The sequence below is a fragment of the Pelodiscus sinensis genome, chromosome 1 (genome assembly GCF_049634645.1).
Source record: "Pelodiscus sinensis isolate JC-2024 chromosome 1, ASM4963464v1, whole genome shotgun sequence".
Classification (NCBI taxonomy): Eukaryota; Metazoa; Chordata; order Testudines; family Trionychidae; genus Pelodiscus; species Pelodiscus sinensis.
Window position 1 is genome coordinate 87,175,606 of NC_134711.1, and position 27,438 is coordinate 87,203,043.

General features: G+C 39.6%; 1 protein-coding gene across 5 annotated transcripts in view; it reads left to right on the forward strand.

Moving 5' to 3' along the window:
* The first annotated feature begins 1,743 nt into the window (after nucleotides 1–1,743).
* Nucleotides 1,744–27,438, forward strand: part of ATF7IP (activating transcription factor 7 interacting protein) — a 170,738-nt gene continuing 145,043 nt past the window's right edge. For 2 of the 5 annotated variants that reach the window (XM_075935143.1, XM_075935151.1), the window contains exon 1: nucleotides 8,433–8,617. The gene's annotated coding sequence lies outside the window, so the exon portion shown is untranslated. Of the gene's footprint in view, nucleotides 1,897–8,432; nucleotides 8,618–10,229; nucleotides 11,593–11,684; nucleotides 12,120–27,438 lie in introns of those variants that run through there. The other 3 variants (XM_075935155.1, XM_075935167.1, XM_075935161.1) reach the window with 3 other exon arrangements.

The window sequence follows — 27,438 nt, forward strand, 5'->3', positions numbered from 1 at the left end:
AAGTGCTTTTTGCGGAAAAGCGTCCATGACAATCTAGAAGCTCTTTTCCACAAATGCTTTTAACGGAAAACTTTTCCGTTAAAAGCATTTGCGGAAAATCATGCCAGTCTAGATGTAGCCTAATTTTCTCTAAACAAAAGGTTCATAACAGAAGTTGAAAATGGACTATGCTGATATGAATAGCCAACCATTCAAAATGATGGTGGATTTCTGTTTACTAAGTACTGTTATATCAGTTTGAATTACAGGTGACTGTTGGAGAAGGTTTAAGCACTTGCATGGACTTAATTCAGTGTCTTCTGTTTGGATAAGTTTGTTTTCCAGGATTTTTATTTTCTGTTAGGCACACAACTATAAACATATCAATAGTTACCCTCTGATCATGTACAATCTAACCAAAGTTGCTAATTGTGCAAGGTTGACACAGCTATTTATATGTCTATATCCATATCATTGCATTGCAAGCCATGCCACTCTGTGTTTTCCTTTTTCTCTTGTTTTAACAGTACAGCCTAGTTCAACATTCTGAGTCAGTACAAAATATTAATTTTGGTGCTAATGAGCACAGCAGGCATCAATTGCTGGAAAGGTTAACCCATAGAATGGAATGGTTAATTCTGAAGTCACCAGCTACCATGAGCAACAGAAAATATCCAGAACGTGTCACACATAGCATCATTTCAAAAACGTTTGAAAAAGAGATAATGGGCTTGCTGGGCTTCTTTCTGGAAGGCCATGATGTATTATTTGTGGTTAATGGTAGAAAAAAATATTTGATTTTTCTTTTCCTGAGGATGATACCCCTTTCTAATAATGGCCATAGTATTTATGTGGGTGTTGTTGCAGGTATCTGTATAATAGGGTGGAATTGTTAGGGAGGAACTCTTACAGGAACTGAGACTTTATTAGCTGGTAGAACAAGTGATTGTGGTTTGTAAGGGGCATTTCACATTTTACAGGTCCTGCTTTAATTCTAGTTCCATTGAAATACTGTATAAATATCTCCTTTTTTAAAGGGTAAATTACTGTAGTTTGAAGAACTGCTTTATTTTGAGGGGAGCCTATTGCAAAACATTGCTGCAAATCATTCCACCTGGAAAGGTGCTACACCGGTATGTTCTATTTTTGACATCACAAAAACTGCTGCTTTTACAAATTAATTTGGTACTTGATTTCTTGTAAAGATTTTAGCTGCCTGATGTGTGGAGTTTTTGAAAAGTACTCTTTTGGTTAACTTTTTTTGTTTACAGAGTGAACTTCCAGTTTCAAATGTGGTAACTCACCATGTAGCTAGTTTTCAGAAATATTTCTGTAATTCTGTCGTTGGTGATGATATGGTGTAAAAGCTAGAATGGCCTGGAGCACATTTCCATTTTTTAAAGAACTGGGATGAGGCTCCTTTTAAAGAGTATTCCCTAATGTCATCTCTGTGCATGATTTGGCTCTATTTTTGTAGCTGTTAATATGTGGCATGGAGTTAGAGCTGTCTGGAATCAGGAAGGATTTGGAACATGTAATATATATCCTGAGCTACAAACTAGTTCACAGACATAACAAGACTGTCTTCGTGCCTCACATTTTCTTTTTTGTATCATTTGTGCTCTGAGAAGCTGCAGTCTTTTTGCAGCATGTGGGTTAACCATTTTCCACCCCTGTGTCTGTACTGTTTTTGCCATGTGGTAAAGAAGGAGGTGCTTTGCTACATAAATTTTTTATCCATTGCTGAGTTGTCACTGTGTGGCTGATCTTGAGTGCAGCCATTTTAAACACATTTTCAGTTCAGCTGAGACAGTACAGTCTCAAAATGGCTGACGAACTGTTCTTCTTTGCAGCAGTTTAGCCTGACTGTATGCAAATGAGGAAGTCTGCTTGGAGTCACATGCTTCAGATTTAGAGGTAAGAAACAGTTCTGCTTTTCTGAGAAACAGTTTCAAGATATATTTTACAACTTTGATGTTTATGGGGGAAACTAATTGAGTTTTAAAGGTGTTTCCCCCTCACCCTCGCTTCCCTTCTTTGAACAGCAATATGTGCACACTTCAAAAGTTAGGTTAAATACAAATGGTATTCCGCAAGCATTTTAGGGGTGGGACTGATGAGGTCAAAGGTCATATTGCTGAAATGTATTTAAAATAATTGTTTACCAGTAACTTGAATTGTCCCATTTCAGCCTAGTTCATTGCCAGGCCAAATCTTCCATACTTTTGCTGGCCTTCCCTGGTGAACCTGCTACATATTTTTTTATATATACATATATGTATAAAAATTAAAACAAAAATAACTCCACTGAAACTTCGTGAAAGCAAGATATTAGATCAGCAGTGCATTCAGTAACCATAATATTTCCAGTGTGTGCTTTTTTTTCTCTCAAGAAAATTCAAAATTTACGCGGACAGCAGCATGTATTTTACATAATGAATATATTTTGGTAGTAATTATTTGTAATTCTAAGACAATAATCTACTGTGTAAAACTAACAGAACAACACTGGAAAGGAAAATTAAAGATGTACATTCTTGTTCGTTTGTTTTTTTGTTTGTTATATTTTCATTCAACTCTGAATTTAGAAGGGTTAATAGTTTCCCTTGGCCTAGTATTCTAATGTCTGTTTGACTAGTTGTAGACTATTTAATGAATCTCAGTGCTCTGGGGCATGGAAATAAGGGATAAGTGACTCTATACATGTAGAACACTGCTTTTTCTATTGTTTTTTAAAAGTCATTTTCCCACTACATAGGCATCATCCTCTTCTTCCTCTTAGATTTTCTAGCACTGACTATCGTAAATTCACTATGTGTTTAAAAAAAATTGATAATAGGGATAGCATCTTGACATCCTCAATAAGCAGATCAGAACAACCCCTCCAACTCCCATTTGTCCCCACAAAAAAGGATGAGTGATCAGGACAGATACCATACAGTTTCCTAATCTGAAAGTATTATACTGAACTTCTTTTGAATGAAGTCATTTTAAAGGATATTCAAGTCCTTGGAAGGTTCTTTGTCTATTAATTTAATTTTCTGTAAGAACATATCCTATAACCGACAAAGGAAATATACCCCTTGTTAAAAAAAAACAACTATAAATGCTTGCTTATGCCTACTGATTTCTAATGGTTCTTTTGGAGTTAGTGAGAATACACTGCTCTGAGATGTTCAGAAAAGTGCAGAGTGCGGAGGGTGGTTCTCCTAAAAATCTAAACATGCATCTTTATTATGTGTTTACAATAAAAACTGATGTTTTAATAAAATATGAGAATTTGAATGAAACATGGTTACCTGCTCAAATAAATCTTTCAGTAATTTAAATGCATTCATTGATCACCGTGTGTGGGAGGAGAAAATTTCAGAAAAGTAAAAATCTGTCACTTGGGAAGACCTATTTCCTATATAGAGGAAGCAGAATGGAAGCAGTTAATATTCCTAGTATTGTATTATAAAACAAAAAATTAATACTAATTTTGTTCATTGGCCTTGACTGTTTCACTTGTCATCGTCATTAGTTGTTTTCAGTAGTATCTAATGGTTGACTTAACCAGAATAGTTAAGATATTAAAAACTTTGGGATTCCTTCTAGAATTTAATCTTAGAAGTGTCTGAATTTTTCTATTACTTTATTTCCATACAAATATTTCAATGTTTTTGTATATTCACCAAATGTAGTATTTGATTACCTTCCCTTTGCCATCCTTCTTTTTGATCCTCTAAAAAGGTATATTATTTCTGTTTTTCTTCAAAATGTGCAGATCACATTCATTCTGACCCCAGTGGAATCTTTTAAATAAGTCTCCTGAAGTTTTAGTAGTGTTAAAGCAGTATGACTTAATTATTGATGAATCCAATGCTAATGCCCCATACTGTCCAAATTGAAAGGAGATTTTATCTTGTTTTTAGCATATTTTAAAATTTAAATAGGATATTATTTTATAATAATTGCTGGAGATGATAATTTTGTATATAAAATCATCTTTAGCAGCTGCCAGGTAGTGCAGACAGGAAGGGGAGGAGTTCAGAAGGTTTTTATTTTGTAAAATTCTCAGATACTTATCAGGTCTGCTGTACCCTATTCTATTACTTATTAATGTTAACCATTGCTGTTCTGTGTTCCATTGTGAATGCAGACAATGGATAGTTATAGTAGTACCTTTCTACAGATACACTGAGGTGAGTGGTTTGGTGCTCTCTTTTCCTGTTATTCAGAATAATACCGAGCACGTACACTGTCCTTTCATATAAGGATTTTGTTCGCCCTTCTAAAAGCTGCCTCACAACTGCCCTAAGGGCAAATAAATTATACCCATTTTACAGATGAAAATGAGGCATAGAGAAGTTGTACAGAGCCACACAGGAAATCTCTTGGCTTACCACTTCAGTTATCCTTCTTCCTCCTCCTCTTTCATTTTCTCCCTTCCTCAGTGTTTTTATACATTGCTTTGTTTTGGTTAGCTTTGCCCTCCTACAAATCCATTTTAGAAGCAATATCTTTCCTTCCAATCACCACAGGAAATGACTTGCTGATCATGTTTCTTGTGGGTTTTTTAAAAAATGGTTTTCAGAATGTTTAAAGTATTTATTACAGTTTGAAATTGCTGTTCCATATAGAATGCAAATACCCTCCTTTTCAGGATCCTGAGCATTCCAGTTGTTAGGTGCTAATACTGCTTGCTAGTGGTCACACAACTACCTTTTCATTAACAATGTATGTGTGTGGGGGGGAGGGGTTGCAGGGGGAAAGAAGCAAAAATAACTGGTTCATGTACAGGGAATAAAGCAGTTAAATACTTAATTGGGGTGAAAGTATATTATTTTGGTTAATTTTACAATTAATTGTGTTTATAGTTTTATATGAATCACTAATGCTAGTTTAAAAGTTTTAGGGGGCAGCTGTACTAGTCTGTAACTAAACAAAAAAAATTTAAAATGGTCCTGTAGCACCTTAGAGACTAACAAACATATATAGATAGTATCATGAGCTTTTGTAGACACAACCCACTTCTTCAGATGACAAATATAGGACAAGAGGCACTGAAATTGTGTTGAAGATGGAAAATTTTCTAACAGGTTAATACCATTTTTTTAAAAAGAATGATTGCTATATGTTTTAAATATGAGGATGTGAGTGGGGCTTCTTTGGATTCTGCCGATAGCTCTCGTGTTGCATAATTTTTTTCCTTTTGAACCTTACGGTGTTCTAGAGGACTGACTTTGGTGCTGACACAGAGTAAATCTGGAAGAGAGACTCCTGAGACTGCGCTCTTGCTAATAATGTCAAATAAATACAAAGTTCTGGGAAGAATGCCAAACAATTATTGGCAAAGAATTTACTTAGACTTCTGAAGCTGTTTTCCAAAGAATTTTACCAACAGAAAAAATTATAATCTGCATTTGCATGGAAACTTTATGCTGATATTCGAATTCATTTATTTCTAAACCTTAGTCTCACTAGGAAGTGTTCTAACATGTCTTGCTATTTGTTTGTATTTTTTTTTTAAATCTTCCTCTTAAAGCCCAGAATTGTTTCAGTTGCCACAGCTGCATCTTCTCATTTTCAGTAGATATTTTGGGAGTAAATAATCTCAGACTGGATTCAAACTGAACTGGAATGGACTTTTAGGTTACGATTACACTATGACTTTTTCCACAAGAGGCAATGCAAATGAAGTGTGGATTAGCATTTTCTCATGCTTCATTTGCATACTCTTTTGTTCCGTTTTTGCGCTAGGGTTTTTTTTGGCTAAAACAGGCAGCGTGGCCATGGCCATTTTGCACCAAAATCCCCTTTCCCCCCCTTTTTCTTAGTCCCAAAGAGGTTACTCTCTTCCTGGATTCTTCAAGGGAGTGGCATCAACTGCTTGCAAAACAAGTAGAACTGTGTTGAAATTTGAATACTTAATCTCATTATGATTATGTGATTTCAGTTAAATTGGCCCATTAAAATTATAACTGATTAAATTTATTAAGACTCCTTAAGAATTCCGTGTCTTAAACATAAGTATGAATTTGTCCAGTGTTAGTTTTTCTGTATCATCTTTATTAGCAGGATTAGATCTTTTTACACTGCTTCAGTATATATTTAATAAAGGATGGCAGTCCAAATGTAAATTGCCACGCAGTGAATCACAGACGCTTTTATAAAGGTGATGAGGAAGCACAGTAAAACTGAAAATTGCTCTTTAAGCACAAGGTGAAGGAGCACATTAATGATGACGCTTGAGTCACAGGCTAGCAGCACTTTATCCAGTAACAGCTGACTTTTTCTCCTCTCTTATGGAAGAAGCTGACTATTGCCTATCTTCTTTCTGAAGGTAAAGTCCTCTGCTGTGAAATAAGCCACACAGGACCAAATAAACGTAAGGGCTGTGTCTACACTGGCATGAATTTCCGGAACTGCTTAAAACGGAATACTATTCCGTTTTCAGTTTTTCCGGAAAAGGAGCGTCTACATTGGCAGGCTGCTTTTCCGGAAAAGCCCTTTTTCCGGAAAAGCGTCTGTGGCCAATGTAGACGCGCTTTTCCGGAAAAGACTACTGGGCTGTCTACACTGGCCCTTTTCCAGAACAGCGTTCCGGAATAAGGACTTATGCCCGAGCGGGAGCAGAATAGTTTGTCCGGAATAGCGCTGATTTTGTACAGTAGAGCGTCGTTGCTTTTCCGGAAATTCAAGGGCCAGTGTAGACAGCTCGCAGCTTATTCCAGAAAAGCGGCTGATTTTCCGGAATAAATGGCCCAGTGTAGACACAGCCATGCTGTTTTTAGACTTTCCACATTGTAGATATTAGTATAGCTCTCTGGGCCTGAGAGTGGTATTCTGGGGAAATGCCAGTCTTTTGACCATGTGATGGGTGAATAATTGCTATTTGGTGCTATAAAAAGGAAGTTAACCAAGAATCTGATTTTTTTTAATGTTTAAAAGAACACTAGTGCAATAATTTATCCTCTAAGCCTTTTAAAACAAAATTTAAGGCACTATAATCAACCTCCCTTTGTTGATTTTTAGATTTTTTTAATCAACAAATGCACAGAAGAAAATGTTTAAACTGAAATGTTGACAAAACCTAAATTATTTCTAATTCTTTTCTTAATAAGCAAGCTGTTCTTTCTTAGCAGAATGTCCTACATCTTTCTTCAGAATACACATACAATAGCAGCATTTTTCATAGTTATCGTGTCTCTCCAGTTTATTAGCCAGACCAGCATAAAACATAAAGTTTGAAAAAACAACCCTACCCTTCATTTTTAAGTGCAGTATAGGACTTCCTGTTTTTAGATTAAGAAAGTGTGTTTGTTTTAGGGGGAAGAGGTCCAAGTTTAAGCTTTTTAGGTATGTGTGCTAAGTAGTAAGCTCTAAATGAGGAGCTGAGGAGGAAAAGTATTTGGGCTTTTTGCTAATAGGTTTTCTGGGGGATTTGAGTGAATTTACAGTACATGCACTCTAAGTTCTTGTCTCATACAAAACGAAATTTTGGAAGCACCTATAAAATTTGTTTAGTTTCAACATTGGTCTCTCTGCTTTGTATGAGAAATGCAGATGTCTGTAGTGATGTAGGATTTAACAAGCTGTTCCAGGTTTATCCTTTAATGGAAGCGGTATATAATGCCTTTTAAAACTTAGTTAATATGTTTCTGAATACTCAGCCAGCTATTTCTGCTTTCTTTAACCACATTGTACATATGAAAACCTACTTATCACAACTAGTTGAGCACTTAACTGGATACTGCAAAGAGTAGAAAACTACAGCTTAAAACCAAGGGAGTGCCCTTGATTTTGTCCGGAATGTTCTGGAAACAGGGTGGTGCCTTTTTTAAACAACAGATAAATCTTTTGGGCTGGCTGCAATCTCTGGTACTGAACTTCATTAGAGGAATGGAGCTAAGAGTCTTAATAGAACCCAGCTAGAAAACACTCATGTCAAGTTTCCTAATAGCTGATAGAAACTAGCTTAATAGAACCAGCTAGAAAACACTCATGTCACGTTTCCTAATAGATGATTTAAAAAAAAAAAACTAACTTAAGTAGAAAATACCGGACACGTTTATAGGTCCCGTATTTTCTCAATTTGCGGACAGCTGGTAACTCTATCCGTAGTGGCTATAACCCAGGAACATGAGCAAAGGAGTAAGAAACTGGCGAGAACAAATGGAGTTAAGTGGAGCAAAGCAGGTTTTCCTGCCCTGGATCGAGTCTGAGTTTGTCTCGCTGGACGCGATAAGCAGGGCTCGGATTTGTGCATGTGTGTTTCTTTCCCCACAGATGTGCCCCTCAGGGGTTCCCCGTTGCGGTCTCACACTCGTGCTAGGTCAGAACTCGGTTACCATGTCTGTGGTTCTGCTTTTCGTTCGGAGCCGACGCGGGGCGGGACAGGGAATCTGCTCCGCTAAGGAGGCTCAAGGCAAATGAGACCCGAGGGCAGGACGTTCCAGAGGCGTAGCGGGAGGGGCGGGGAGGGAGCAGTTGCCTCGGAGCCCGGGCGCCGCGCTGGGGTGGGAGCGGAGCGCGCGGCGCGCAGGCCCACCTGACGCTTGGAGTAGCGAGCCGGGAGCTGGGTCACGTGATGCCTCCCTGTACACACTGCGAGCCGAGGCATCCGGGCCGGACGGCAGGAGCGGCCATTTTAAAAGTAAGATGAACTTCTCCGTCCGGTTCCTCCGCTGCCTGGCTCTGCGCGGGGGGGCGGGGGGGATTTGGTGGGAGTGGGGGCGGGGGGCGCTTTGCTCGCTCTGCGGGAGGGGGATTTGGTGGGAGTGGGGCCGCTGGGGGTGCCTGGCTCGCTCTGCGGGAGGGGGATGGTCGGGGGGATGCCTGGCTCGCTCTGCGGGAGGGGGATTTGGTTGGGGGGGTAATGCTGGGGGTTCCTAGTTCTGCAGGAGGGGGATTTGGTTGGGGGGCGCTGGGGGGTGCCTGGCTCTAGGGGAGGGGGAGTGCATTAGGATGGGGGGCGTTGAGAATGCCTGGCTGTGGGAGGAGTGGTTGTGTTTTACTTAAGAGTACCGCACAGGATCTTTTCAGGGGGAAAAGGCAAAATGCCTCACTTATTGGTAAATACACACATAGCAGCCAACACTTATATGCATATGATCCAGTGCGCGCGCGCGCACACATCTTGTTATCACTGGCCAGGTGAGTTAGGTGCGAGAGGGGTGGAGCCAGATCGATGCTCCCTTGTTGATAAGAGGAAAACTTGGGGTCCTCTGCAAGATGCCTTCAATTTATAGTATTTTCCCTCATGCAAGATACCTTGTCTGCGAGGCCTTCTTTTGGGTGGTGTCTCGATGCTGGCACATTGACCTTTAGAGAGGGGGCTTCCAAAAGCAGGGACTTGCTCCTGACTCTCAAGGTGTCCATAGGTCAGTCTTCTTTCAATGAGCCCTCTTCACAGGGCCCATTGTTCTTCTCATTGTTCTTGGATCTGGCTTCCACCTGTCTCCAACTTTTGCAAGTGCTGGGAGGTGCTTGTCTTTCCTGCCTTATCCATTCACACCTCCTTCACTCAACAGTACGATCAATTAAGCAAAAGGGGGTACAGTCTACAAGATGTAAGGTTTCTATGTGAAAAGACTTAATACAAAGTTTCTATGTTCTATATGAAAGTATACAAAGTTTCTATATAAAAGGACTTAATACAACAAACTAAAGACTTCATACAAAGTTAAAATAAAAAAAGTCAATGAGAAAATGATTAATACAGAGATTAATGAGATGTATGTATAGTTGCATTGGGATCGGGGGCTGGTGTGCCTGACTTCGGGCAAGAGGTGGGTGCATTGTGGGTACTTATAATTTTTTTAAAAAAATATACTTTATAACAAAAGAAAAAACTTAAAAAACAATAGTCTAGTAGCACTTTAAAAACTAACAACATGTAGATGGTATCATGAGCTTTTGTGAGCAAAACCCACTTCCACCTCTCATGTAGTTTATCTCTGTGCAATAGTATGAAAAATAATTAGGTTAACTAGGTAAGTAACTAGGCAGTTAGGAAGCATTACAGGTTGCTTACAATAAATTTGATATGCTCAAAATGCTTTATTCATTAAAGCAATTAGTTACTCATTTGCTATAACAGTGGTTTTAAATGCTTGACTGAAATATAGTGATGAAATTCATGTTTAGGTTGTATAATCTTTATTTGTCACATTTTATAAAATTTGCATATTTAAGAATTTGACACTTTTTTATGTAAAAGACATTGAACCTAAGGAAAACGGGATATAAACAAATTAGAAAACATTTAACAGAATGTAAACCACAAAACTTTATAATTTATATGTCTGTAATTAGTAAATAAGTATTTTTTTTAAACAATAAATATCCTAAGAGGTGGATTATTTATGGTGGTGTAGTGAGGCGGGTGTGGGGGTGTATGTGAAGTTGCTCCTGGGTGCCACACTAGTGGGGCACCAGTATAGTCCCGCTCCACTCTCCTGTCATCCGTCTGTTTGCCTGCTCCTCCACCCCGCCCCTCTGCCCCCAGCCCGACCCCCCCCCTTCCCGACAGCCCCAAACTGGAGGGGGTCTGGTAAGATGCTGTAAAAGGTCACCCTCCTCCTCCCAGGGTCGGGCTCAGTCGTGAACCAGGTTTGGGGTCCCGCCTTGCGGTGGCGGTGGGAGGTAGGTGCAAATTTTGCCTTCGCCCCCGGGCGCATAACACCTCGCTGCACTTCTGTGAAGATCTGATTCGTCCCTTTCTTAAACAGACACCTCCTATGAAAGCAAAGCATGATGTTTGTGTTTAGAAGATATAGCAACTAAATAGAAGTGTTCTTAAGATACATATATATTTGAATTATTAATACTACTGGGCATTGATTGGAAGGGGGAAGAAATGTACTAACCAGTTGGAGTTGTGGAGAGGTGGTGAAACAGAGTTCTGTTTTTATCAGAAGCTGTTTTGTTTGACAAACTAGAAAAGCTAGAGTCCACGGTTATTTCTGACTAATGTAAAATATATAGGGGGAGAGGTCGTCTAAATTAAAATTGGCCAGACTGGTGGCTTGTCAACAGCAGATGAAAATTGGATCAGTTGTATTAAAAGTGTCAGAAGGTATTGAGAATAGGAGCTGAGGAGTTTTAAAGGCAAGCAGTAGTAATATACAGCTTGAGTAAATCCATTTATTTCAAGTATTATTTGGATTACTGCTGTAGTCTTGCTAAAAGCAAATTGAACTAAGGTTTTGTACCCTCCTTCATCATAATAGATTTAAAAAGTGGAATCAATTCATTAAGATACTTCCTACAAAAGTATTTTTATTGCAGCTATATTAAGCTAATCGTTAATCTTATTGTTGATACTTGGATCTGGACAATTGGTAAACAGACAACTAGACTGTACATTCTAGAACCAGTAGTTATTGGGAAAAAAGGAAGGCTTTACTCAGCAATATCCTGCTGCAGTTTAGTCATGAAATGAGGCCCCCTTTATGTAAATTTTTACTGGCGCCAGCTAGCTGTAACTACAGTCTGGCTTAGCTTTGGCAGCAAATAACATCTGCCATGGACTTTCTGTTGCCTGGAATGTATAGATATTCTGATTTCTGGACTGAAAGGACAGGTTTGAGGGATCTGAAAATAAGTAGAAAAAGGACCTAAATATAGGTAGGTTTTGAATGTGAAAATATTGAAGAGTTTTAGCTTGCTTCTTTTTTAATATGCTGCCTTGTGCTATGCTCAAATAAATTTATGCCTGTTGGTACTACTGTGTGGTATGTGGGAGGTACTTTGCTGCACATAGTTGCTGCAGTGCTAATGGTTGGCAGCACAGAGCAGTACAAAGAGTTCTGATTCTAGACATTTTCAGTTGCAACATTCATTTTGAGGCTGTAGTGTGCTTGTTTTAGTTGATCTTCAGTGATACCATCACTTCATCTATATTCACGTGACTAAGTGGGATATGAACACATTTTACTGAAGAGATGAGGATTACTAACTGAAAGGAAGAGCAGTAGCCCACGCTCTGGTTAACGTATAGTATTCCTGCTGGTATGTAAATGAAACAAGATTTTATTCTCAAGATGGCTGACCTGCAAGCCTACTTGTAGCTTTGATATTTATGCAAATGAGCCAAATGCCTGTGGCTTAAATAGAGGAGGAAGTACATTTCACACGTGTCAAGTGTTCTCCAGGTAAGAGAAGCAGCTCCTTCTTTTCCCTGTCAACTTCCTCTTTCCACTTAAGTGTGTATTTGTTTGTGTTTGTATTTGTTTGGTTGGGTTTTTTTTTTGGCAAAATGCCAGGAACATTAGGCATATAAGTTTTGAGAATTACAGGTAACAGATATGTTCTTGAGAGTCTGGAGGTCAAGTTTGTTTTATTGTAGTACATATATTTTTATATTTGGTTTATTCTTGCTGCAAGGAGAATAGTGTTCAGTTACCATAAAGTGCTTTCATTGGAGAATTGAATGTACAGATGCAACTTTTACTCCTTTATATTAGGGATGTTAAATATCAGTTAATTGAATAGTCAAGTAACCTCATGGAATTCTTATTGGTTACTCAATGATTCTGTAGTCCCTGTGGGTGCGTCTGGCAGCCAGTACAATCTGGCCTCACTCCTGATGAGCCCCCTGCCACTCCACACTGCTGCTTCTGTATCAGAGGCAGCAGCGTGGGGTGCCAGGTGGGAGCTGGTCTGCGAGGAGAGCCAGTTTAAAAACCAGATCCCCTTGAAGGCCAGCTGCCTGTCGCTCCATGCTGCTGCCTCTGATACAGGGGTGGCAGCAGCCCCTGTCTGGGGATGGGGGTGGGGAAACTGAGCTCCTGGACCTGATGTAAGCAGCAAGTGAGCCGGGCACCTGCCTACCTACCTCCTATAATACTTTAAATGTAGAGCTGCAGTGAGGATAGGTCCTGGACCCATCACAAGCCAGGACTAAGACAGGCTGCTGGCCAGCTTGCTAAAAAAAAATTAATTGGCGGGGGGTTGGGGAGGAGGGAAATGCATGTAGTCTATAGCATTAACCTGTAAGCTTTTGCTTATCGGTTAATTAACTACACTATTACATCCCTACTTTATATGTGCTTGAGATATCATTTTATTTTGCTAGCATTTGCTTTTTCTCTACAGTGACACCCACAGATGTATGTGGAGACGTGGCATAGGTATGAACTTTCTCCCATTTTAGGGAGTAGGTTTTAGGAACTTAAATCTGCTAATAGGTTTTTTTACTTGGTGGGTGTCATGAGGTGTAATTTCATCATCCTATATTTAAAAACAAACTGCTTCTGGTCTCATTTCTCTTCTCTGGGTGCTGGAAAAATTGATATATTTAAAATATTGTACTCTGATTTCTAATCTATGAATATCATGTACACATGTGAGTTTGTATCTGTCTCAAATAAAAGTGCTGTATTTGTAAGTAGGCAAATAATTATACTAGGATGTTTTCTGTTTTTCTAACATTCTTCCCATCACTTGTATTAATAAAAGTAACTAGCTGCTATAGATCAAAACTGTTGTAACAGTTCGATATCTTATTAATTACACTTTATACTCTGTGTGTGTATGCACCTGTAGTACCCTGAGCATCCCTGTACCTTGTATGTAAGAACTGTGCTTGGCGGATATGTGCCAGTCCTGTTCATGAATACACTCATGTTGCCTCTTGCCTCATGAGACTATAGTGCTGAAGAATATTGCAAGGTGTGCCAGAGATAAGGAAGGTAGAAAGTATGACCAAGGAATGGAATAGGGAAGGCCATAAAGAAAAGAGGTAAGAGAGACTTAGAGACTAAGGGATGTGAACAGGGCCTAAGAAAACAAGAGAATTGGTTGCTTAAAGAAATAGAACAGCAGTTGAAAAGCTGAGGAAAAAATCAGAGGCAGTTAAAATAAACTAGATGAAATTGGAGGGGAGTTGGAGGAAGGCTGCAGTAATAGTGTGGAGTGGAATGAAGAAAATTGGAGCAGAGTGACTAGATATGACAGGACAGTTCTGAAGTATGGGATCAGAAACCAGTAAAGAAGATAGTCATGTTAGAAGGTGAATTAGAGCTGGTTAACAATAAGAAGGGGAAAACTAGCTCAGAAATTAACAAAACTGAGAATATGGAAGGTAGGGGAAGATGGATAAAGAAATGTACTCCTTGGGGGACAGAGGAAGTGTCGAAGCAAATGCCTCACTCAGTTTACGCGGCTAAACAGACAGTTTTATTGGCCAATAAAAGCAAAGTGAGCCAAACGTGGTCACAGCAAAGCCAGGCCCAGTAAGGCTACCTAATACAATCAACCCTAGTATCTTTATACCCTTAACCAAACAGTCTGACGTCAGGGCATCCAATTACAGAAATAATCAATTAGACTAGGAAAAACAAAGCCTTATCAACATGATGGCGGACAGGTACGAGGGAGTACCTCTCCTCTCTGAACTAGCCCAATTAACACATTCCAATAGCACATCTGTCTTGGCCTGGCGCATGGGGTGATAGAAAGTTCACTCTGGCCTACGTGCAAAGACAAAAAGCTGAAATGGTTTCTGTTATACAAGATGGCTTCTAGCTAAACATAAACTAACTTCATCAGAAGGAAGAAAGTTCTGAACATCAACATTGTGGGCTAGCTGAACATTGTATTTAAAATACTTCAGCTCCAAAAGTGAAGGCAGCAATTTAAAAATAATAAAGCACTATATTGCAAATGGATGAGGAGAGGGAAGGGAAAATATGTATAATGAATTAAAAGTTATGAAGAGTAGAAAACTGATAAGGGATGTTAGACAGCAGGGAGAAATTCATGGCTGGCAGGGCTACCTATATTAGGGACTAAAGAAATCCTAACAATGGTTACAATGATTTAGACTGATTTAGATTACTAGATACAGATGGTAAATGATGCTGAAAATTCAGAAATGTTTTTGTTCTGTGTTTGGACAAACTAGGTTGGGTATTCATATCGCCTATGTTGAAGTGCTTTGTACTCCATTTGTTAAATAGCATTTACTAGAGATTTTTAAAGACTGGAGTAACTTGCATTCAAGAGTCCTTAAGAGTTGGCTGAGGAGATCTCTGTCCCACTGTTAGATTTCAATACATCTTGGAATATTGGAGAAATTCTGGAAGACTGAAAGAGTGATAGTCTTGTGGCCATATTAAAAAGGGTCAAGTGGAGTGACTGAGTTACCATAGGTCAGCTAGCCTGACATCAGTCCCAGGCAAAATAATGGAGAAACTGATACAGGATTTGGTAGATAAAGAATTAAAGGATAGCAATATAATTAATGTTAGTCAACATAATTTTGTGGAAAATCAGTCTTGTCAAACAAATATTGTGTTCTTTGAAGTTACAAGTTTGGTTGATATACCTAGTTGTAATACCCATTCAAACACCTCTCAGAAGTTCATTGCATGACATTCTGATTTAAAATATTAGTACTATACAAGACAAATAACTGAATGGATTAAATTGAGTAAGATTTAGCGAACAGAGATCTGAAAAAGTAGTAGTAAATAGGAAATTATAAGTGAATGGGGGGGGGTGTATCTAGTGAAGTTCCCCAGGAACTGGTTTGAAGGCATGTCTACTCAACATTTTCGCCAGTGATGTGGTAGTAAATGTAAAAAATCACTGCTGATTAAAATTTGCAAAGGACAGAAAAATTAATAGAGTGATAAACAATGAGGATCAAACAGTTATATAGCTTGCAGGTCAGTACAGCTTAATTAATTTTGTTTGAATGGACCCTATTTATTAAGCAGAGTTCTACATCTATGAACAAGGAATGAAGGCTATATCTAGGGAATGGGGGGGACTATATCCAGGAAAGCTAATTCTGGAAAGGATTTGGGAATCATAGTTGACAGATTCAGCATGAGCTCCCAGTCTGATGCAATGGCAAAAAAGGCTAATGAGATCCTTGAATGCATAAATAGGGAACTGAAGAGATGATTTTACCTCTGAATATAGAATTGATGGGACTGATGCTGTAATATTGTGTCCAGTCCCGGAGCCCACAACTGAAAACGTGGAGAGGTTGAAGAAAAGAGCTAAACAATTATTCAAGACTGGAGAAAATACTGTACAGATTCTTCTTTTGATTAAAAAGCTCATTGAGTTGTAACTTGGTTACTGTATAAGTGCCTTCATAAGGAGAAGGTGTGAAAGGAATCCTTTAATATATCTGAGAGAGGCACAACAAGGACAAGTGCTTAGAAGCTGAAGCAAGACCAGTTTAGTTTAAAACTAAGTCACACATTCAACAATGAAGGTGATTAGCCACTGGAAAAAGTGCCAGAGAAAGTAGTGGAATTTGTATCTCTTGGTTTGAAGATATCAATGCTGGATGCCTTTCTGGAAAGTGTATTTGTGTCAGAGAAGTTATTTGGCACAGTAAAGAGCTAAATGGGTGAAATTCAGTCTGTGTTGTGCAGGAATTCAGTTTAGATCAATTCACACTTGGTGGCCAGCAGTCTACTTGTGGCCTAATGAGTATACAGCTATGTCCCCATGTGCCATCCTCAGGGCGTTCAGGTAGTATAGATAGTTCAGGTGAATGAGGCCCACATAAAACACAAGAGTTGAATATGTGGCCCAGAATAGGTTAAGAATCACTAGTCTACATGGTTTAATGGTCTGCTTTGGCCTTAAACTCTACAAATGTATACATGCTACTTAATTCCAGTTGTTGGAAACCTTTTTAACTAATCCTGTCACTTTGATTCTGGTCCCCCCTCACTTTTTTCCAGGTTAGACAACAGCTTTTGCCTAACCTACTGATGGTTCCGTGCTAGGTGCAGTGAATGGTCAAAATTTTTAATTTTGCTGCATAAAATTAGGCACCTACATGTGTAGATTTATACTTCTCTCTCTCCCCGATGTACTTGGCTGCTTATTTATATGCTGTAGACAGCAAAGTTTATAAGAATTGGATGAAATGCCACAGTTCGAGGAAAAGAAAGGTCCTAGCTGCGAACCCAAATTAGAAAGCATTTGTTTAACAGGCTTAAGTTATTCTAGAGAAATGTAGCCCATTATTTAATGCTTATCTGCATTTTAATGTTTTTCTTTATGTTCAGTAGAGTGTCTAAAATGGCAATATTTATTGTCTATTCTGTTGTGATTATTGAAGTAGAAGAAAATAACTCTCCCAAAGTTAAATAATGGGAATATATAGTATCTTTGACGAATAAAGATTTTATCAGAATTCAGTTGATAATTCTTTTGCCTTGCCAAATCTCAATAAAATTAACTGAAGTTTTGAATATATACCCACCTGGAGACAGAAATTAACAATTTTCTCATCAGGCTTAAATGAGAAGTGCCATTTTGGTGAGTGATATCTGTTTTACTCCAGCATATGGATCTAATTAAACTTGTGAACCTGAGTCACAAATGGATCATCTACCCAGGATGCCTATGTAGATGATCTTAAGATAAAACTGAACAGGCAAATCAAACCAAATCTCTCTTCTACTCTGTCTTAGAAGTTTAGCAGATGTCAGTTATTGGCTGTCATTGTGACATACGCTTCTGGCATGGGCTGAGAAGTCTTCTTAGATCATTATTAATTGTAAGGTGACAAGGCTTTGTGTACACCACCTAAGGTTGAGGGCAGTTCATGTCTGACTTTACATTTTTTCCTCTAACAAATTGAGCAGATCTGTACAAGTTCTGACAAATAACATCTATGCCATGAATTTTATAAAAATGACAAGGACAAGCTCATTCTCTGCTACTTTATTAAGCAATGTTCAGGTTTTTTTGGATCGTTCAGCCTGCATTAAATTGTTTCTCTGGAGGCTCATCTTGCCAACAAGAACAAAGTTTTAGCAAATGCTCTGAGTTGAAATACAGTATTCTGTGTGAGTAGTTTAAGGTCACTGCTTCCATTTTCAGGTGGTCTGATGAGTCTTCAGTTAGTCCTCTTTCAGTTCTGTTCTGAAGTTATCTGGATTCTGACTTCAAGGATACAATTCCCTGGGACTTAAGCCAAGAATTTCTGAACTTCTTTGTTCTTAGCCTTAGTAATAAAGGTATGTTTAGACTGCAGGCTTATTTCAGAAGAAGCTGTTCTGAAAGAGATCTTCTGAAATAACTTCTTCCAAAAGAGAGCATCTACACAGCAAAAGCTCACTGAAAAAGTCATTGCTTTTTCAAAAGACAGCGTCCTTTCAGTGTGGATGCTATCTCTCATTTAAACTGTGATTTAAGCTTTGATTACTATGGACAGAGTGGCTACCAGGACACCTGTGCTTTTTTTCCTGTATCCTGTTATTGCAAAAGAACTCCCTCTTCCCCGTCCACATATACCTTTTTTCTGAAAGAGAACTTTCAGAAAAAAGCTTCTTCCGTGTAGAAAGGTTTACCAATGTCGAAAAATCCCTCTGTTCTTTCAAAAAAATGTTTTTTGAAAGAATGTGGTTGCAGTATGGGCATAAATGAAGTGGTTTTTTTTTTAATTTAAACTAAGTGTCATCCCCAAAGTATCATCCCCAAAATGAGCCAGTACAAACTGAGGTGATACAGGTTTAGCTTGTTGGGCATGTCATTTCTGGTTTAGTTGTCCTAGCCTTTGTTTTTAAACCCTCCATTTCTGTTACTTGGTCTTCTGACATCATAGTGTTGCTATAAGTTTCTGACAAAAGAAGATGGTGGGTGCATAACTGGAAGCAGTAAATTCAAAGGTAATGCTTTTTCACACCACATAATTAGACTGTAGAATTCATTGCCACCCAATATTATTTGGACCAAGATTAAAAGAACAGTAGGACACTTATGTGGATAAAGAATTATAATATGTAATTCTTAAGAATTGTAGAATGGTTATAAAAATGTTGTTGGGTTTATGACAATTATATTTGGTTATGATGAGACTTTCAGAAAGGGAGGATTATTTTACACTGGTCTACGGTGGTATTTCTTTGAAGCTTCTAGTGCTGACTATTGTTAGAATAATGTATTAAATATACTACATTTTTTTTATATTTAATATCATCCTAAAGATCTGTGTATATGAATGGGACTGTTCACATGACTTAGAGTTCATTTTGTACTGTGTCCAGACTGAGAAATAATCATATTTACATAATTTTAATATTAAGGGCTGTAAATGCTAATATATGAAAATATTAAATATGTACAATTGTGAAATCTGATACATAATTCATGAAAGGTTATACTAATCTCTCAAACATATTCTTAAGTTTTGTTGCTCACATTCTACATAGTGTGGCATTCAAAGTAGTGATTAACCCTTACACATCTTTCCTCACGGAAAATAATTCTAAAACAAACATTTGCAACTTAATTCTATCCATTCTGAAAGTTTTGGGCCAGGAAAGTATGAATAAAAAATACATTTGACAATTAAGGCACATTTTCCTTTTGAGCGATTGCCTTAGAATCCTTTTTCTTTCATTTTTTACATAAACTACAATTTCCTCTTAAACAATTTGAAAAAAATTATCTGGAATGATTAATGTTAATCAAGTACAGTAGCTCTGCATCAAGTTCAGTTTCTGTCTTGTCCAGCAAGCTATATGAAATGAGACAAGGTCAAGGACAAGCCATTCAGATTGAATATTCCATATGTTCTGAAACCTAAATTTGATATATGCATTACTAAGGAGTTACCTTGTAGAGCTTTAGTGTTGATAAAAATAATGTAACTTATCTACAACTCAATTTTCTGGGTTAAATGTCTGCTGAAATGTTCATATCTTTTATTGCCCTTCTTTTTTGTTTTAAAATTTTCTTTCTCCTAACAGCAAATTAGCTTAAATGGCCAGAAGGCACGAACATACTCATAACCTTAGTCTTTCTAAGCCATGGTATTAATAGTAAAATTACTGTTATATAACAAATGAACTATGATACCATGGTCACAAATATTTACAATGTCAATAACTGTTGCCGAAAACACTGAAGTAAAAGTGGTGCAGTTAGGGTAGTGCATAGAGTATATTATGCACCTAATAGGTGTAGGGGACAAGATCAAACTATGAATTTCTATCTCACTGTGCCATGTGTGACTTCCAATTTCTTAGGTTTTTACATGCTTCACAGAATTTTTTGAGGAACTGAATTAAAGTGTATTCTATATTTATAATGCATTTCAACTTCTCTTTTTTTAGGACTCTGTATACTTTGAGGCAAACAGTTTTGGTTCCTTTACTATGGCTCAGCATAATTTGAGAGTCTGATCCTGGAGGAAGTAGTCAGGCTGTGAATTTTGCTTTAGATGAAGTCATTGGGTTTGTTTAAGAGCATCAGTGTCATAGGTGACAACATAGATTCAGCTCTGGAAAAGGTTTTCTGTGTAGGAAGTTTAGATAAACTAATCACAAATTCATATACCAAAAATGTTCCTCTTGTAGGGAGGATCTGAAGACTTTCTAAAAGCACAATAAATTATTTCAGACTCCGTATTCTTTGCTTAAGGATCTAATAAAAAAGTCCATAATTATCTCAGACAAATTTGGTCATTTTACTTATCGTGGGGAGGTAAATCCATTCTCTACCTGGACCTCTCCAAATTGCATTCTTAATCATCAAGAGAAACTACGTTACCACGCTGATCCATTTGGTCAACATTGGTGACATTTCCTGCATTTCCCATAACGTTCATTCCAAGTGGTGGTGATAGAGCAGTGAGCTGAGATATTGCATAATTCTCAAATCACGGGAATTCAGGCCCATCTTGGACTTGAAATGGATGAATCATTTAATGTAATGAAAAGAAATTTAAGATAAAATTCTTCTCAGTTCTACCAGCAGTATACAAACATAATTAATTTGCCTCAGTTGATACCAAGGATCCAATGTTTCTGGATATTTGAAAAGTACTTCTTTTTACTTGCTAACATTTTCCTGTGATGTGGCAATATCATTAAATACAGTAGATTATTTCAGGATATTAACCACAGGAAGCAAGTAGGTAAGATTTCCATGATGTGGCAGCAACTGGAATAGTGGGAAGACTTAAGTAATTACCTCTATGCAAGGTGAAAGAATCCTCAGAATAAAGGAAATAGGAAATTGTACTAAGAGAGAGGAGAAAAAATAAAAAGACAAAAATCAGTTTGTCTATTTCCCACATATGGAAGTCCAAGGGTTGCTGGAGAAGGACATTCCTGAGCCTATGCTGTACAATAGCCATAACTACCAAAGTGGAGGCAAGTTCTGAAGATGAACTGGATCCTACAAATATATACTTTTGAGAAATCAGGATTGCAGTAAGGACTATTCCAATCCAAACACGATGAGAGGGAGTTTGGTGCCTATAGCTCATAATGAATATGAATACCTTCAAGTTGAATTTAAGTCCATCTCAATCATAATTACTCAAAGAACACTACTGACAAGACTCAGCAGTGGTAATGTAAGTAAGAATCACCACACTTACCTCTACAGATCCGGCAACCACTCAGTTACACCAAGAAATATATTATCTATAGTCACACACTCAGCTATCACAGTGATCCAAAGGAAAAGTCTCGGATATACACCTGAACATACTTACAACTGTCTTTGCTAAAAAGAGCACTCTACCAGAGAAATAGATTGCATCATGCCACACAGATACCCTGAAAGAATCTGCTTCAGTACAAAAAAAAGAAAACACACTGACCCTGTAATTGTCACCCACACTCGAACCCATAAACGTTGGCATCAAACAATTACTAACCATCTTTAATGGGGACCACATCTTGAAAGAACCCCTTCCTTTGGTCTTCAAACAACTCCTCAATCTCATCAGAAGTAAGCTTCCCACAGACAAGGAAACACCAAGTAAAAGCAGCATGAGATCCTTCCAGAACAACAGATGCAAAACCTGCGGATGTATTTTCAATACTATGATGATTAATGTCTCTTCCCACACAGCTTTCAAGATCAGTAGGTCCTATGCATGCTTATGACATAGTGTTCCTCATATGTTGCATTAAGTGCCCCAACAACAAGAATTAGATGGATGAAACCAGACAATCCCTACACACAGTTAAATGAACATGCACAAAAACATAACTTAAACAACGAATAGTCTAGCAGCACCTTAAAGACTGACTAATAAACATATAGAAGGTATCCTCTTTTTTTACTCCAGAGGGTTCTAGTCAGTCCCAGCACTCTAGCTCTGGCACAGCTGGTGCAGGAGAGGAAGCTCTACTGAGTACTCATTGTTCTTTGATACTGAAGGGGAACATGAAGTATTGTCTGTGTTTTTTAAATTGGGATAGATGATAGATTAAAATAACCAAACGCAGGCACAGTTTGTATCAGCTTCTCATTTTTCTCTGAGAAGAATGGCAGAGAGAACTCTCAGGAAAACTTTGTTTATGAATACCGGCATGTCCTGGGAATCCACCATAGAGATCTCTAAGAAACTTTCCTTCGGTAATTTTCAGTCTTCTGCCCCGCTCATTTGAAAATGTACTCGATTGTCGCTAAGGGTTCTTGGGAGAGCTACCTTGTTTGTTTCCCATGCCAATTGAGAATTACTTCAGCAGGCACCAAAACAGCACACAGGCAAGCAACATACAGACCTGGTCAGCAGCCACACATTCAAGAGCTGCATCCTTGGTTACCCCCAGGGTGAGAGAGCAGCTGCAATTAACCCAGCCCATAAAAATAGTGCCAGTATTCAGAATAGAGGCCCTATACCACTCTGAAATTACCCCACCCATTGTCTCATCTTGCCCCTTCCCTCCAGGTCAAGATGGGGCTCTCATTGTGCTGTGTCCCCATCATGGGAAAGTCAGAAAGTGGATCAAGGCTGTGACTGCAGTCACAATAGTGCTTCTGTCTTTTGTTTCTTTAGCTACTGCAGATGTGTCCTTGAGGGTCTAATCCTGCACGCTGGCTGAATGGTTCCATCTTACAAAGAGAAAAACAGGAGGAGGAGTAAGGAAGTCATGTTCCAGCTAGGGATGTGATATTAGGGTGTGTCTAGACTACAGGGTTTTGTTGACAAAAGTGGACTTTTGTCAACAAAACTCTACCTGCGTCTACACTGCCACTGAGTTCTGTCGACATAACGTCGACAGAACTCAGCAGTTTTGTCAACAGCTGTAAACCTCATTCTACGAGGAATAACACCTTTTGTCGACAGAGTTCTGTCGACAGAAGGCGTTATTGCATCTACGCTGACCTTTGCGTCTACACTCTCATGTCGACAAAGCAGCTTGCTTTGTTGACAGAACTGTAAGTAGTCTAGACGCTCTTTGTCGACAGAAGCTTTGTCCATAGTATCTGTCGACAAAACTCTGTAGTCTAGACGTACCCTTATAGTTGATTAACTGATAAGGAAAATCTTACAGGTTAATGCTATAGCCTACACACATTTTTCCTCCCCTCTCACCCCTTGCAAGTATATTTTTTTAGCAGGCTGGCCAGCAGCCCAGCTCAGTCCCGGTTTGCACTGGGTCCTGGACCTACCTCCACTATGGCTCTGCATTTAAAGTGTATTAGAGGACAGTCAGCCTGGCTCAGTTCCTGCTCATGCCAGGTCCAGTAGCTCAAACTCCTTCCCCCTGGGGACTATAGAATATTCGACTAACCAATAAGAATTCATGAGGTTAACCGATATTTAACATCCCTATAAGGCATGTTTCTCGTATATAGTCATTTGTAGGGTTTCGTGGTTGAAACTGATTACAGTGTCCCTGGAGATTATGCTTATATGGGAGCATTTTTTAAAAAGTTTGATGAATGGGGGTGGATATTGAAGTTGTGGTAGAAATCTGAGAGGGAGTTTAGGTTATCTGACCCAAGGATGAAAATGTGAACAAGATTTCATAGACAGGTCATTGGATTTATGGTATATTTTTCCAGAAATTCTTTTCAGAGGTGTCGTTAGGGATGTAAAAATGGGTTTAAAAATGTAACCATGTAACCACTAAAAGTCATAGTGGTTACCTGTGCTGCAGGCTCTGCATTAAAGCTTAAATAAGGGGCTTGCAACAAAGTCTCCCTGGGAACGGAACAAGTAAGGATTAGAACATAAAAGTGGCCATACTGGGTCAGACCAAAGGTCCATCCAGCCCAGTATCCTGTCTGCCGACTGGCCAATACCAGGTGCTCCAGAGGGAGGGATCACAAAAAGTAATCCTCATGTTATCCCTCCCCTGTCACACATTTACAGACAGAGGCTAGGGACACCATTCCTACCCATCCTGGCTAATAGCCATTGATGAACCTAATCTCTACGAATCTGTCTAGCTCTTTTTTGGACCCTGTTAAAATCCTAGCCTTCACCACATCCTCTGGCAAGGAGTTCCATAGGTTTACTGTGCACTGAGTGAAGAAAAACTTCCTTTTGTTGATTTAAACCTGTTGTCTATTAATTTTATTTGGTGACCATAGTTCTTATTGTGGGAATAAGTCAATAACTTTTCCTTATTCACTTTTTCCACACCAGTCATTATTTTATAGACCTCTATCATATCCCCCCTTAGTCTCCTCTTTTCTAAGCTGAAAAAAGGATTGCTGCTGACCTCTCCCTATGGAAGGCCCCTCTGCTGCCAGCTCCACTCCTGGGGAGCCAGTGTGTATCCTGCAGTGGGGGAGTGAGGCGGTGGTGGTTGGATGGCCAGGCTTGCCAGAGATGGTTACTCTGGCAGGCATTGTGGGGTGGAAGTGCTGCAGCCCCTACCAGTTTACCTTTTACATACCTACTTAGCATATTGAGAGGCCACCTTAGTAACCATGGTTTAGGCAAATTATTTGTTGTTAAAAGTTACGTTGTTATTGGAAAGGATGAAATAGTTGAGTGTGGTGATATATGGGTAAATTTCTGAATGTTCTCTGTTATCATGTAGATATTTTGAGGCAAGCAGTGATGCTATCATGGTGAGGAATGTTGGTTTATAGGGAGATGTGATACAGTGTTTTGAGGGCAGTTGTTTTGGTGTTAGTTATGGAGATTCTGGAGAAAATCATTCATGGCCTGGAGGAAACTGGACTTTTATGTGGTCAGTAGTGCGAGAGACCAGTGGACTACTGCAGTCTGATGAAAGATAGATATGCAGGCCTCTGGGTGAGCAGTTTTGTCTTCTCTGAGTAACTAGGGCAGGGGCTGCTGCAGTGAATCAGGAAGGAACCTGTGGCCTATTAAGAGTTTGACAGAAGCAACAGGCTAGTCTAAACATCTGTAGCCATTAAGGACCTGGTAGGCTAGTTTAAAAGGCTTCGCTTCAGGGAGGGCCTGGAAGCCAAGGACTGGGAATGAAGAGTTGCACTGGAAAAAACCAGAAGAATGTGGTCAGGTACTGGGAGGAAATGGTTGGGGGAGGGGGGACAAGGGAAGCTCAGGAAATAAGCTGCAGCTCTGGCGGTGAAGGAATTAACACCTGCTGCCACTTCCATTAGGTTCCCTGGGCCAAAACCTGGAGCAGAGGGAGGGCCTGGGTTTCCCCCATCCTCCCTGCATCACTGCGGAAGCCACCCCTGAAAGGAGAGTGGGAGGCTAAAAAGGGATTTATCCCAAACTCATTTGACTAGCCTATGATGAGGATGACTTTGTAGACTGTCTCCCTTGCCTCTAGTAAAGGGTGAGAGGCTATGAGGACGGCCACGCTGAGCCTTTGAGGCAAACACTATCCACCTGGAAGCACAGGACTCTTCCCCCTCCCCCTCCCAAGCAAGGCTGGAGCTCTGCCACAACTGGTGTCAGGAGTGGGATTGGTTCACAGGGCAGCAGAGAAGGGAAGGTGGGGGGGGCGGGAAATGTGCGTACACAAAAGGAGCATTAGGTTGTTGGGTTTGTTTTTTTCCTTTTCCCCCTTTTTTGTTTGTTAGCAGATCTCACTACAGTGGAAGATTTGGTGAAAGCTCTGGTGGAGATCACGGCAGCCCACTAGGAGGCCACCCAGGTACATGGTTGGTGCTATAGGAGGCTACATGGCTGCAGTAAGAAACCAATCAAATTACTAGTAAATCAAGCGGTGTCTGATGGAGCCCTACTCTGAGAGATAGTGGACCAGCTAAAGTCACTTACCAACTGGACTCCCAGGCCCAATGGGAGGAAAACCCTGAAGGCCACAGGCTGTTTACTGGAGATGATGTAAAGCCATATTGCCTATTGTGTGAAGGAATTGCTCAGTGAGAAGCATGGCCACAGGAACAATGGGTCAGCATATTTGTCCCTTATCTCTGTGGAAAGGTCCAGAAGATCTACTATGATCTGCCTGCTGATGACATAGCTAACTACCCTCAGCTGAAAGAAGGGATGCTGGCTTGTTTGGGGTGATGGTAGCCGTATGGGCCTATAAGTACCATGATTGGAAGCAGCAGGGGATTAAGCCACTGAAGTTTCAGCTGTTTGATTCGACACATCTTTCTCAGAAATTGCTGCAACCTGAGGTGTGCAGCTTGGAGGAAATTCTGGAGATACTGGTCATTGGCCAGTTCATATGAAAAGTACCACCAGATCATCATGCTTGGGTTGTCCAGAGTAATCTGACCATCTACAATGAAGTGATCTAATTGGTGGAGAGATGATTGACTGCTAGGAAGTTGACCCGCCTACTAGAGAAGGCCCATGCAAGATAGGCCATCAATGCCAACCTTGGGAGTTCAGGTACCCAAACACCCAGGGAGTCCTAGGTGGAAGAAGAGGGGAGCCAAAAGCCAGCTAGGAACCCAGAAGAACTAGAATAGTTTGGAAGGAAGGGACCCTGAGGCAAACCCCTCTAATCCAGTGGACAGGATAAGCACCTATAGGTGTTACAGGTACAAGGACTTGGACCACATGGCAGTTCAGTGCCCCAACCTCAAAGAACCTGTGTAGTGTAATCTCAGGGACTGGGGTGACCCATGCTCCCTGCTCAAACTGGGGGTTGTAGTTACCCCAAATAATTACAAGGCCAGTAAAAGTGGATAGGGTACAAATGATGAGGCTTGTAGATTCTGGGAATGCTATTACCCTCATATCAGGTAAGCTAGTAAACCAGCTAGGTAATACAGGCTAAATGTACAGGGGTTACTTGTGTCCATGGACAGTTAGATACTGCCTCAGCATATGAGTTAAAATAGAAATTTAGGGAAGGATTACTAGGAAGAAAGCAGGACTGGTCCCCCACCTCCCATGTCCTGTATTTATTGAACAGGATTTCTCCTTGTTTGGAAGCTTATTTCCACTAGAGCCGTGGTCACCAACCAGTAGATCGCGATCTACCGGTAGATCTCGGAGGCTCTAAGAGTATCTCTTGAGTCCTCTTTGAAATGTTCACCTGCGCAGTACATTTACATTAGATTTCCTAATTTGAGGAGCACCTACTCACAGAGCAACAGCACAGGTGAGTAGCTGCGAGGAATGGTGGGATTTTTTTTAAAAAGTAGCAGTATAAGGATTGGGGATAGCAAGTGATGGAAAGGAGGAGAAGAGAGAGGGCGGGGCTTCAAGGAAGGGGCGGGGCGGTAGATCTTGGCTTGGTCTGTCATTTAAAAAGTGATCTTGGGTGTAAAAAGGTTGGAGACCACTGCACTAGAGGGAGAGGAGCTCCCTGAACT